The sequence below is a fragment of the Crinia signifera genome, chromosome 1 (assembly GCF_055691185.1).
Source record: "Crinia signifera chromosome 1, ASM5569118v1, whole genome shotgun sequence".
Classification (NCBI taxonomy): Eukaryota; Metazoa; Chordata; class Amphibia; order Anura; family Myobatrachidae; genus Crinia; species Crinia signifera.
In genome coordinates, this window is record NC_139217.1 from 327211116 (window position 1) to 327224996 (window position 13881).

The following is a 13881-nucleotide window of genomic DNA, read 5'->3' on the forward strand; positions in this document are numbered from 1 at the left end:
TACATATATCCTGTGTGTGCATGTATTCCCCACACATTTACTGGCGCTGCATGTATTGTCTACAAATATACTCTAGCTGCATGTATTCCTTACAAATATACTCTAGCTGCATGTATTGTCTACAAATATACTCTAGCTGCATGTATTCCTTACAAATATACTCTAGCTGCATGTATTCCCTACAAATATATGTAGCTGCATGTATTGCCTACACATGTACTGTAGCTGCATGTATTGCCTAAAAATATACTGTAGCTGCATGTATTGCCTACAAATGTTCTGTAGCTGCATGTATTGCCTACAAATATATTGTAGCTGTATGTATTGCCTACAAATGTTCTGTAGCTGCATGTATTGCCTACAAAAAGGTACTGTAGCTGCATGTATTGCCTACAAATGTTCTGTAGCTGCATGCATTGCCTACAAAAAGGTACCTTAGCTGCATGTATTGCCTACACATGTACCGTAGCTGCATGTATTGCCTACACATGTACTGTAGCTTCATGTATTGCCCAAAATTATACTGTGGCTGCATGTGTTGCCTACAAATGTTCTGTAGCTGCATGTATTGCCTACAAATATACTGCAGCTACATGTATTACCTAAAAATATATTGTAGCTGCATGTATTGCCTACAAATGTTCTGTACCTGCATGTACTGCCTACAAATATACTGTAGCTGTATGTATTGCCTACAAATATTCTGTAGCTGCATGTATTGCCTACAAAAAGGTACTGTAGCTGCATGTATTGCCTACAAATGTTCTGTAGCTGCATGTATTGCCTACAAAAAGATACCGTAGCTGCATGTATTGCCTACACATGTACAGTAGCTGCATGTATTGCCTAAATTATACTGTGGCTGCATGTATTGCCTACAAATGTTCTGTAGCTGCATGTATTGCCTACAAAAAGGTACCGTAGCTGCATGTATTGCCTACACATGTACTGTAGCTGCATGTATTGCCTAAAATTATACTGTGGCTGCATGTATTGCCTACAAATGTTCTGTAGCTGCATGTATTCCCTACAAATCGACTGTAGCTGCATGTATTCCCTACAAATATACTGTAGCTGCATGTATTCCCTACAAATATACTGTAGCTGCATGTATTGCCTACAAATATACTGTATCTGCATGTATTGCCTACACATGTACTGTAGCTGCATGTATTGCCTACAAATGTTTTGTAGCTGCATGTATCGCCTACAAATATACTGCAGCTACATGTATTGCCTAAAAATATACTGTAGTTGCATGTATTGCCTACAAATGTTCTGTAGCTGCATGTATTGCCTACAAATATACTGTAGCTGCATGTATTGCCTACAAATGTTCTGTAGCTGCATGTATCGCCTACAAATATACTGCAGCTACATGTATTACCTAAAAATATATTGTAGCTGCATGTATTGCCTACAAATGTTCTGTACCTGCATGTATTGCCTACAAATATACTGTAGCTGTATGTATTGCCTACAAATATTCTGTAGCTGCATGTATTGCCTACAAAAAGGTACTGTAGCTGCATGTATTGCCTACAAATGTTCTGTAGCTGCATGTATTGCCTACAAAAAGATACCGTAGCTGCATGTATTGCCTACACATGTACTGTAGCTGCATGTATTGCCTAAATTATACTGTGGCTGCATGTATTGCCTACAAATGTTCTGTAGCTGCATGTATTGCCTACAAAAAGGTACTGTAGCTGCATGTATTGCCTACACATGTACTGTAGCTGCATGTATTGCCTAAAATTATACTGTGGCTGCATGTATTGCCTACAAATGTTCTGTAGCTGCATGTATTCCCTACAAATCGACTGTAGCTGCATGTATTCCCTACAAATATACTGTAGCTGCATGTATTCCCTACAAATATACTGTAGCTGCATGTATTCCCTACAAATATACCTTAGCTGCATGTATTTCTTACAAATATACTGTAGCTGCATGTATTCCCTACAAACATACTGTAGCTGCATGTATTGCCTACAAATATACTGTAGCTGCATGTATTGCCTACACATGTACTGTAGCTGCATGTACTTCCTACAAATGTTTTGTAGCTGCATGTATCGCCTACAAATATACTGCAGCTGCATGTATTGCCTACACATGTACTGTAGCTGCATGTATTGCCTAAAATTATACTGTGGCTGCATGTATTGCCTACAAATCGACTGTAGCTGCATGTATTCCCTACAAATATACTGTAGCTGCATGCATTCCCTACAAATATACTGTAGCTGCATGTATTCCCTACAAATATACCTTAGCTGCATGTATTCCTTACAAATATACTGTAGCTGCATGTATTCCCTACAAACATACTGTAGCTGCATGTATTGCCTACAAATATACTGTAGCTGCATGTATTGCCTACACATGTACTGTAGCTGCATGTACTGCCTACAAATGTTTTGTAGCTGCATGTATCGCCTACAAATATACTGCAGCTGCATGTATTGCCTAAAAATATACTGTAGCTGCATGTATTGCCTACAAATGTTCTGTAGCTGCATGTATTGCCTACAAATATATTGTAGCTGTATGTATTGCCTACAAATGTTCTGTAGCTGCATGTATTGCCTACAAAAAGGTACTGTAGCTGCATGTATTGCCTACAAATGTTCTGTAGCTGCATGCATTGCCTACAAAAAGGTACCTTAGCTGCATGTATTGCCTACACATGTACCGTAGCTGCATGTATTGCCTACACATGTACTGTAGCTTCATGTATTGCCCAAAATTATACTGTGGCTGCATGTGTTGCCTACAAATGTTCTGTAGCTGCATGTATTCCCTACAAATATACTGTAACTACATGTATTGCCTAAAAATATACTGTAGCTGCATGTATTCCCTACAAATATACTGTAGCTGCATGTATTCCCTACAAATATACTGTAGCTGCATGTATTCCCTACAAATATACTGTAGCTGCATGTATTCCCTACAAATATACTGTAGCTGCATGTCTTGCCTACAAATATACTGTATCTGCATGTATTGCCTACACATGTACTGTAGATACATGTATTGCCTACAAATGTTTTGTAGCTGCATGTATCGCCTACAAATATACTGCAGCTATATGTATTGCCTAAAAATATACTGTAGTTGCATGTATTGCCTACAAATGTTCTGTAGCTGCATGTATTGCCTACAAATATACTGTAGCTGCATGTATTGCCTACAAATGTTCTGTAGCTGCATGTATCGCCTACAAATATACTGCAGCTACATGTATTACCTAAAAATATATTGTAGCTGCATGTATTGCCTACAAATGTTCTGTACCTGCATGTATTGCCTACAAATATACTGTAGCTGTATGTCTTGCCTACAAATATTCTGTAGCTGCATGTATTGCCTACAAAAAGGTACTGTAGCTGCATGTATTGCCTACAAATGTTCTGTAGCTGCATGTATTGCCTACAAAAAGATACCGTAGCTGCATGTATTGCCTACACATGTACTGTAGCTGCATGTATTGCCTAAATTATACTGTGGCTGCATGTATTGCCTACAAATGTTCTGTAGCTGCATGTATTGCCTACAAAAAGGTACCGTAGCTGCATGTATTGCCTACACATGTACTGTAGCTGCATGTATTGCCTAAAATTATACTGTGGCTGCATGTATTGCCTACAAATGTTCTGTAGCTGCATGTATTCCCTACAAATCGACTGTAGCTGCATGTATTCCCTACAAATATACTGTAGCTGCATGTATTCCCTACAAATATACTGTAGCCTGCATGTATTCCCTACAAATATACCTTAGCTGCACGTATTCCTTACAAATATACTGTAGCTGCATGTATTCCCTACAAACATACTGTAGCTGCATGTATTGCCTACAAATATACTGTAGCTGCATGTATTGCCAACACATGTACTGTAGCTGCATGTATTGCCTAAAATTATACTGTGGCTGCATGTATTGCCTACAAATGTTCTGTAGCTGCATGTATTCCCTACAAATCGACTGTAGCTGCATGTATTCCCTACAAATATACTGTAGCTGCATGTATTCCCTACAAATATACTGTAGCCTGCATGTATTCCCTACAAATATACCTTAGCTGCACGTATTCCTTACAAATATACTGTAGCTGCATGTATTCCCTACAAACATACTGTAGCTGCATGTATTGCCTACAAATATACTGTAGCTGCATGTATTGCCAACACATGTACTGTAGCTGCATGTACTTCCTACAAATGTTTTGTAGCTGCATGTATCGCCTACAAATATACTGCAGCTGCATGTATTGCCTAAAAATATACTGTAGCTGCATGTATTGCCTACACATGTACTGTAGCTGCATGTATTGCCTAAAATTATACTGTGGCTGCATGTATTGCCTACAAATGTTCTGTAGCTGCATGTATTCCCTACAAATCGACTGTAGCTGCATGTATTCCCTACAAATATACTGTAGCTGCATGTATTCCCTTCAAATATACCTTAGCTGCATGTATTCCTTACAAATATACTGTAGCTGCATGTATTCCCTACAAACATACTGTAGCTGCATGTATTGCCTACAAATATACTGTAGCTGCATGTATTGCCTACACATGTACTGTAGCTGCATGTACTGCCTACAAATGTTTTGTAGCTGCATGTATCGCCTACAAATATACTGCAGCTACATGTATTTCCTAAAAATATACTGTAGCTGCATGTATTGCCTACAAATGTTCTGTAGCTGCATGTATTGCCTACAAATATACTGTAGCTGTATGTATTGCCTACAAATGTTCTGTAGCTGCATGTATTGCCTACAAAAAGGTACCGTAGCTGCATGTTTTGCCTACACATGTACTGTAGCTGCATGTATTGCCTAAAATTATACTGTGGCTGCATGTATTGCCTACAACCGTTCTGTAGCTGCATGTATTGCCTACAAATATACTGTAGCTACATGTATTGCCTAAAAATATACTGTAGCTGCATGTATTGCCAACAAATGTTCTGTAGCTGCAGGTATTGCTTACAAATATACTGTAGCTGCATATTTTACTACAAATATACTGTAGCTGCATGTATTTCCTATACATTCACTGTAACAGCATGTATTGCCTACAAATATACTGTAGCTGCATGTATTCCCTACAAATATACTGTAGCTGCATGTTTTGCCTCCAAATGTACTGTAGCTGCATGTTTTGCCTCCAAATGTAGTGTAGCTGCATGTATTGCCTACAAAAGTTCTGTAGCTGCATATATTGCCTACAAATATTCTGTAGCTGCATGTATTCCCTACATATTTACTGGAGCTGCATCTATTAACTATAAATGTTCTGTAGCTGCATGTATTTCCTACAAATAGAATGAAGCTGAATGTATTGCCTACAGATGTTCTGAAGCTGCATGTACTCCTTGCAGATATACTGAAGCTGCATGTATTCCCTACAAAGATATTGTAGCTGCATGTATTACCTACAAATGTTCTGTAGCTGCATGTAGGTACTACGAATATACTGTTGCTGCATGTATACCCTAGAAATGTTCTGTAGCTGCATGCATTGCCTACAAATATACTGTACTATAGCTGCATGTATTGCCTACAAATATATTTGTAGCTGCATGTATTGCCTACAAATGTACTGTAGCTGCTTGTATTGCCTCCAAATGTAGTGTAGCTGCTTGTATTGCCTACAAATGTACTGTAGCTGCATGTATTCACTACAAATATACTGTAGCTGCATGTATTGCCTACAAATGTACTATAGCTGCATGTTTTGCCTACAAATATACTGTAGCTGCATGTAGTGCTTACAAATGTATTGTAGCTGCATGTATTGCCTATAAATGTTTTGGAGCTGCATGTATTGCTTACAAATATACTGTCGCTGCATGTATTGCCTATAAATATACTGTAGCTGCATGTATTGCCTACAAATGTACTGTAGCTGCATGTATTGCATACAAATATACTGTAGCTGCATGTATTGCCTACAAATGTACTGTAGCTGCATGTATTGCCTACAAATATACTGTAGCTGCATGTATTGCCTACAAATGTTTTGTAGCTGCATGTATTGCCTACAAATATACTGTAGCTGCATGTAGTGCCTACAAATATACTGTAGCTGCATGTATTGCCTACAAATGTTCTGTAGCTGCATGTATTGCCTACAAATATACTGCAGCTGCATGTATTGCCTACAAATATACTGTAGCTGCATGTATTGCCTACAAATGCACTGTAGCTGCATGTAAGTGTACTGTAGCTACATGTATTGCCCACAAATGTTCTGTAGCTGCATGTAGTGCCTACAAATGTACTGTAGCTGCATGTATCGCCAACAAATATACTGCCGCTGCATGCTTTGCATACAAATATACTGCCGCTGCATGTATTGCCTACAAATGAACTGTAGCTGCATGTATTCCCTACACATTTACTGTAGCTGTATGTATTCCCTACAAATGTACTGTAGCTGCATGTATTCTCTACAAGTGTACTGTAGCTGCATGTACTCCCTACAAGTGTACTGGTGTAGCTGCATGTATTGCCCACAAATGTATTGTAGATGTATGCATTGCCAGAAATATACTGTAGCTGCATTTATTGCCTACAAATATAATGTTGCTGCATTTATGTCATTCAAATGTATTGTAGCAGCATGTATTGCCTACAAATGTACTGAAGTTGGATTTATTGCCTACAGATATAATGTTGCTTAATGTATTCCCTACAAATGTACTGTGTCTGTGGAAGCTGTAACCAGGAGAGCCCTAACTGTACTAACTGGTGCTTTATGCTCTAATATCAATGACATTACATATATTATTTTTGCCTGCTCTACATCTTCTATCACTGACAGTAACATACTTTACTATGACATTGTATATGATATATCTGACCATGAAAACCTACCTGTACCAATCGCCTCTTCATTAGCTGCACAGCTACACCTGTAACACATCTGCTTCACCAGTATTATTTAACATTCACATGAAATCAAATTACAAAGCATTTTGGTGATGTCCCACACGTTTATGAGGTTCCATACCCACACTGACCTTCTCTTCCTAGTCATTTTGTTTTTAGCAGAGTCACTTCCCATCTGACAGCTGGTACTGTGACCTCCGTTTCATGACAATGTAAATTTATCTCTGCCAAACATCAAAAATAATCTACAGAGGCATTTGGATCTGCAAGCAAACATTGTATTTAATATGAACAGAGGATGACACTACTTTCATGGAGTACTTTGCATTTTGTACATACAGTATGGAGGCACTGTAAACTACAGGCATCAGTGAGTTCCTGCTGAGTCTATCCAATGGTCTAATGTAGCAGTCATTGAAAGGGGATTGTTTTGCCTTTTAAATGATTGCTATTTTAAAACTTCAGCCATATTTAAAGGGAATTAACCTATTTGTATGCATAGGAATGAAGCAAGTATCAACAGCTGATGAAGAACAAACATTCATTGTTTATTGTATATTATTGGTTTTTATTATGTTATGTAATTGTGCAATGTGGTGTTTTGCTGATTTATCAGTTTGTAAAATTTTAGCTTTGTGCATTATTGCATGCCCAATAATCCAACCCACATCAATGTTTGTGTGTTTGTAGCTATGTACAGTTTGGTTTAGAGGCAAATGAATCATTTAGAATTAAATATATATAAATAAATACAAATAGATATCAAATAATATAGAAAATATGGAAAATTATTTATAAGGGAAATACTCACATCGACTATATTATTCCAGTTGGCTCTTCTGTAGCAAGTGGCTATATCCTTACTGCTCCTCTGCTTCTAATAATTGAACCATACTGTAGGTAGAAAAAACACATTGCTATCAATGTCAGCATCATCCTTTCCTCCTTCATAGCAGAGAATTTGTTTCTGATTCGTTTCTTGCATTAATACATACTCTTTATGTGTAGTTTATGAAATGACAGTTCTCTAGGTTTCCAGAAGACGATGTACAAAGATGGCAAATCTTGATCCCAGGTAATACAGGATGTTTGAAAATGATCTGCTTTGTGACGAATTCATCCTGATGCAACCGCAACCTCCACAGAATGGGTTTTAATGTGGTCTGTAAAGGAAATTGAAAGATTGTAATGAATAAAATGAAATGAAAAATGTAATGCCACATAATATGCTCAATAAACCTTGCCATGGGATGCCATTGGTTTCTCATACCTTAAGTCTCAGATGCCTTCCTTACAGCTCACATGGTATTGGGTGTTTTGTATATGCCAGTTCAAGGAAACAGAGAGCAGTAAACAAAGACCAGAATGTCATTTCCTGTTTTATTACTGTCATTTGAGACTCTATGCAAGAAATTATATTTTCTACCTAATACTACTAGATACAATATTTGAACATTCAGTTATGCTGCTTTCCCACTGCAGACCAGTTTAAAGTACTGGTAATCTTAAATGGTATTTAAAACGGTATTAGCATTACCACTGCAGCAGATTACTGTTTTAAATACCATTTAAGTACCATTCCCATTGCAGTAAACCGTGTAAAATGTAGAGTGCCTAACCCCCCCCAGTGTAAAGAGTGCCTAATCCCCCACCCCAAGTGTAAAGAGTGCCTAACCCCCGTACCTGCCCTGTGCCCCCACCTCCCCTCCCCTTGTACTTACCTGCACGGGGATGCAGGGCAGTGGGGGTCCATGCGGGGTACAGGCAGTCCCAGTGCCTGATGAGAACTAGTAGTTCTCACTTTGCGCATATGTGCATATGTAATGAGCGGCTCATTATTATGCACGTGCACTCATTACACATGCACAAAGTGAGAACTACTAGTTCTCATCAGGCACTGGGACTGCCTGGAGGCTAAATAACGTTTAAGAGGCATTCCCACTGCCTCTTAAACGTTATTTTAACGTGTAGGACTCTGCTTTAAAAACGGGTTGAAATACCATTTAACTTTAAACGGTATTTCAACTCTGGCACTTTCCCACTGCAGCCTTAAAACGGTAAATTGCGCTGAAAATCGGCAATTTACCGTTTTTTAGCTGCAGTGGGAAAGGGGCATAAGTTACACAACATTATTCCTGAGGATATTTGAGCACCATATCAGTGAAAGATATATTATTATTATTATTATTATTAAGGAGTTTAAGAGGAAATTCAATTCTGGATCCATCAGTTCACCCGACTGAATAAGTGCTACTATAGCCACGCGGTAGGGCACCCTGATCTCGCACAAAAGTGTTTGTTGCGTCATAGAGTAGTGAGTTTTTTTGTGTGAATGTGGAATTGGCGCGCACGGGCAATGGTCCAAGAAGGGTTTAATGAAATTCAAGTTGGGCAGGCTTAATTCCGCATATAGGGCCTGCTTCAGCATGAGTAGTAATTTTGCAATTTTCACAAAATTACAACTACCAACCGTAGGCTGTGGGAGGCCACCCAGTACAGGACCGCCTAGCATACCGGCTCCTTTACCGGGATGGAAATGCAAAAGTGTGAGCACCTCGCTATACAGCAAAACACTTGCACATTAGCAGTAGCCCCCTTGCTGCACAGCCTACTGTAGCTGTGAAGCGAAGGACAGGTTGGAAAATTTTAAATTGCAATGTGTGATGGCCCACGGCCGCCACATGCTGCACTCTGAAAACTGATGGTTGTCACTCATGGAATAGGCACCCCATGACCCCCCCCCCCCATCGCTGCCCCATGACTACGTGGACTGTGGTTGCATTTTACACAATGCGACCGCAGTTCACAGCCTCATGCAAGTGCAATAGCGTATGTGCAGATCTTCAAAAATCGTGATCTGCTAATTTTTTTTAATCTGCAAGGCTATCTGAATTAGCTCCATATTTAGCATTTACAGTGTTTATAAAAACTAGTAAACCCTGGACTACACATGGAACAGGTGAACAAGGGTAAGAAATGTGTAGATGACAGAGGTAATCAATGGGAATATATACATTTACAAAGGGAATCCTAAATACAGCAACCCTCTATGTTGTAATAGAGATTTCATCCAAATTTCACAGGGTCTTCTGTGCTTCTGTAAAGCCCCCAGAAAAACCTTACTGACCTTAAAAAAGGTCCCTATGTGCCCATAAAGGTTTCTTTGTCTTTAGGGGTTCTGTCGTTTTTTAGTGGCTCTTCCCTTTTATCACGAAATCCACTAAGGCTCTATTAAAGTGTCTACTGACCTTATAACAAGGCCCTATGTTCACAAAAAGGTATCTTTGCCTGGCTGGTCCAACAGTATTCGGTTTAGACTTCACCACAATTCTGAAACTGACAACCAATGGAGACAACACTCACCTCAAACTGAGGCCCTATGTTCCTTGAAAGGTTTCTTTCTAGCTGTCCATATGGGTTCTTCTCCTATTCAAAAACACTGGATGTTCAGCATCAGTAAAAAATTTAATCCAGAAGGTATACAATAAAAACATACAGTAAAACATGATTAAAATACACACAGTCACAGGTGAGCCCAAAAAAAGACTCTCTCCTTATATCCGGATAGAAGGAGGAGTGTTACCAGTATAAAAAAAAGGTAAAGGGTCTCACCATCTACTGTGTGCTGTTCCTCTCAGCAACATGTTTCAGGCTTTTAACATCAGCCCTTTTTCAAGGTGGATGGGAGGGTATTTATTAGAGATGTGCACCGGCCACTTTTCGGGTTTTGGGTTCTGATTACCTTGAGGTTTTGGATTCTAATGGGTTTTGGCAAAACACCTCCTAAGTGTTTTGTGTTTGGATTTATTTGGGTTTTGGGTTCTGATTTTTTTGTTAAAAAAGCCTAAAAACAGCTAAAATTGCAGAATTTTGTGTTTTTTTTTGCTCCTACGCTATATTGACCTCAATAACATTCATTTACACTCATTTCCAGTGTATTCTGAACACCTCACACCTCACAATATTGTTTTTATTGCCAAAGTTTGCACTGAGGTAGCTGGATAACTATGCTAAGCCACGCAAGTGTGCGGCACAAACACGTGGCTCATGTAAGAGTGGCACTGCAGCGGCAGACATGATGGCAGTTTAAAAAAATAGGCCCATAAAAGATACCTATCTGGCTTGATCATGCACTGTTTACCATGTGCAGCCAAGGAGCGGTGGGCATTTTGTGCAGCACAGAGTTTGTCTGCAAGTGTGTAACTGTTTCGATCACTTTAACATCCAACAAGACCCCTATCTGGCTTGATTGTGTGATAATGTAATCTGATTGTTTAATTTTGTGATTATTATTAATTTATTATTACCAGTCGTCTCTTAAATCATTGCCTAATGGGTGTAGGGGAGTGGGCTAATCAATTTTAAGGTGGCAGATGGAAGATGTAATGTAATGTAAACCATCACTAGCATTGGTTGCAGCAGTGGCAGTAACTAATGGACCCGGCTGTGCAGATAAGGAGGATGCTGACAGCGATGATGTCAAATGGAAAGCCAGCAAACTGTTGCTCCATGCAGCGCTGGAAAACTTCGCTGCCCGTGGTGATGCCATAGGGCATGCGTAACCATCACTAGCATTGGTTGCAGCAGTGGGAGTAACTGATGGACCCGGCTGTGCAGATAAGGAGGATGCTGACAGCGATGATGTCAAAGGGAGAGCCAGCGAACTGTTGCTCCATGCAGCGCTGGAAAACTTTGCTGCCCATGGTGATGCCATAGGGCATGCGTAGGAAGACGTAGCACCCAATAGGGGTCATGAAGGCAGTAAGCATGGAAGAGGCTCTGTCCAGAGGGATCTGCCAAAACCCGCACTTGGCATTCAGGGTGCTAAAGACCGTTGCACCTGGCATGTCAGTGATCACCTGCTCGATGGTGCAGAGTGTGTATCTGTTTTGGTCAGTTTAATATTTCATAAGACCCCTATCTGTCTTGATTGTGATTATGATTATTTATAATTAATTTCATCTGATTTTTAATTTGGTGATTAGTAATATTATTCATTTATTATTTATTATTACCATTTGTCTCGTCAATCATTGCCTAATGGGTGGAGTGGAGGGGGCTAATCAATGACTAGGTGGCAGCTGGAAGAGTTCTATCTGGCTGCGACTTCTGTAACTCTATTGATCGCTAGGGTGGATTCAGATGATCTGGCTCGCTAGGCGGGTGTTCCCTTTGCTCACTGCTTCACATGCGTCCCTCGTAAAGCTGTGCGCTCTGTCGAGGAGGATGTCCTTTGCCGGTAGAGAAGTACTGATCTTCTCTCAAGGTGTTACGACTCGTAGCTGCACTCCCCTGCTACAACCTCAAAACAAGCACCAAGACCCCTATCTGGCTTGATTGTGCACTGTTTACACAGTGCAGCCGAGGAGCAGTGGGCGATTGGTGCAGCAATCAATTACTCTCATTAGTGGAATGCAATCAGTTGTATGCATTTAAAAGACAAGTCCCTCATACGAATGACTCTCAGCAGTGGGCACCAGACCAGACAGGTAGATGAAGCAGTACTAGACACCACACGGTAGATACTGCAGTACTAGGCACAAGACCGGTAGATAAGGCAGTACTAGGAAGTACTAGGCACCAGACGGTAGATACGGTAGTACTAGGCAGTGGGCACTAGACCAGACAGGTAGATGAGGCAGTATTAGTTGTGTGTGTATCTGTTTTGGTCAGTTTAATATTTAACAAGACCCCTATCTGGCTTGATTGTGATTATGATTGATTGATTGATTATTAAGTAATTTAATAATGTGATTGATTCATGGTCGAAACCCCGTTTAACAACTTTCCTAATCCTGACCCAGTTTGTCTCTGTGCTGAAAGATCCCAATCTCAAATGGCAGACTGAACAACCTGTGGATAGCCATATTTCAAAAAATGTGAATGGGCTTGTGTGGCAGCCCACTACAGGATACCCCCTGTGCCCCTGGAGTGCCCCCAAAGAAGTTTAATTGCAGCCAATGCTGCTCAGAGGAAAACTGCAGGGATGTGAGGGGTTAAACAGCCCCAGCTCAGTCCACGTGCACGGAGCCTGACACCCCCCTGATTGGCTGCCCAGGGAGCGCAAAAGGAGAGGTCAGAGGTGAAATGAAACTGTGCAGCGTGACGGAGGAGGGTTTGCAGCAGCGTGAGAGAGGATGACACGTGCTTAGAGAGAGAAGACAGGCTGGGCACCCTAAAGATCCACAGAGAGGAGAGCAGCAGAGTGCGCAGCCTGGAAGCGTGCAGAAGTGAGACCCGCTAGAGAGGAGAGAGCCGGGCAGCGTTTCCGTGCAGGAGACCCGGCGGTGATGGACAGCGGCGCACACAGAGAGAGCCAGCAGCCAGCATCATGAGGAAGGCAAGACGGAGGCCCTGCAGAGTGCCAGCCGTGACACCAGGGAGACGCTACCGGCCGGAGCCGGCAAAAGCAGCAGAGTACAAGGGTGCCCTACCCCCACTCAGCCTGTACCCTTCCTGCCCCAGCCCTGACTCCCCCAAGTCAGGGAGATCACATTCTCACCCATGAAGATGGTGATGGTGACACAATTTTAAAAGAGGACAGAGAACAATCTCATGCACATGAGACCACTGTGCTTGATACAAGACAGACCAGAGTCCACCTAAAGGTGTCGGCTAGTACAGCATCCCTAAAAGTCTCAAGGCTCCAAAAAAAATTAGGCAGTGAGCCGCTGACCAGACAGGTACAGCAGTATTAGGCAGTGAGCCCCAGATCAGACAGGTAGATACGGCAGTATTAGGCAGTGAGCCCCAGACCAGACGGTAGATATGGCAGTACTAGGCACCAGACAGGTAGATAAGACAGTAGTACTAGGCACAAGACAGGTAGATACATCAGCAATACTAGTATTGTGCACCAGCAGAATTTATAATAATTAATTTTCTTATTAGGTACTGCTTGGCCGTGGCACTCAGTGGCAGACGTCAGTGCACAAGCAGCATGGAATTCTTTTTTACAGTCCCACACA

General features: G+C 40.9%; 1 long non-coding RNA gene and 2 gene segments (V, D, J or C); 1 reads left to right on the forward strand and 2 right to left on the reverse strand.

Annotated features, from left to right (window-relative positions):
- Nucleotides 1–13881, reverse strand: part of LOC146081239 (Ig heavy chain C region, secreted form-like) — a 198084-nt gene that overhangs the window by 48564 nt on the left and 135639 nt on the right.
- Nucleotides 1–13881, reverse strand: part of LOC146081229 (immunoglobulin heavy constant gamma 2-like) — a 170518-nt gene that overhangs the window by 20568 nt on the left and 136069 nt on the right.
- Nucleotides 1–13881, forward strand: part of LOC146081244 (uncharacterized) — a 50442-nt gene that overhangs the window by 4041 nt on the left and 32520 nt on the right. The window lies entirely within an intron of this gene.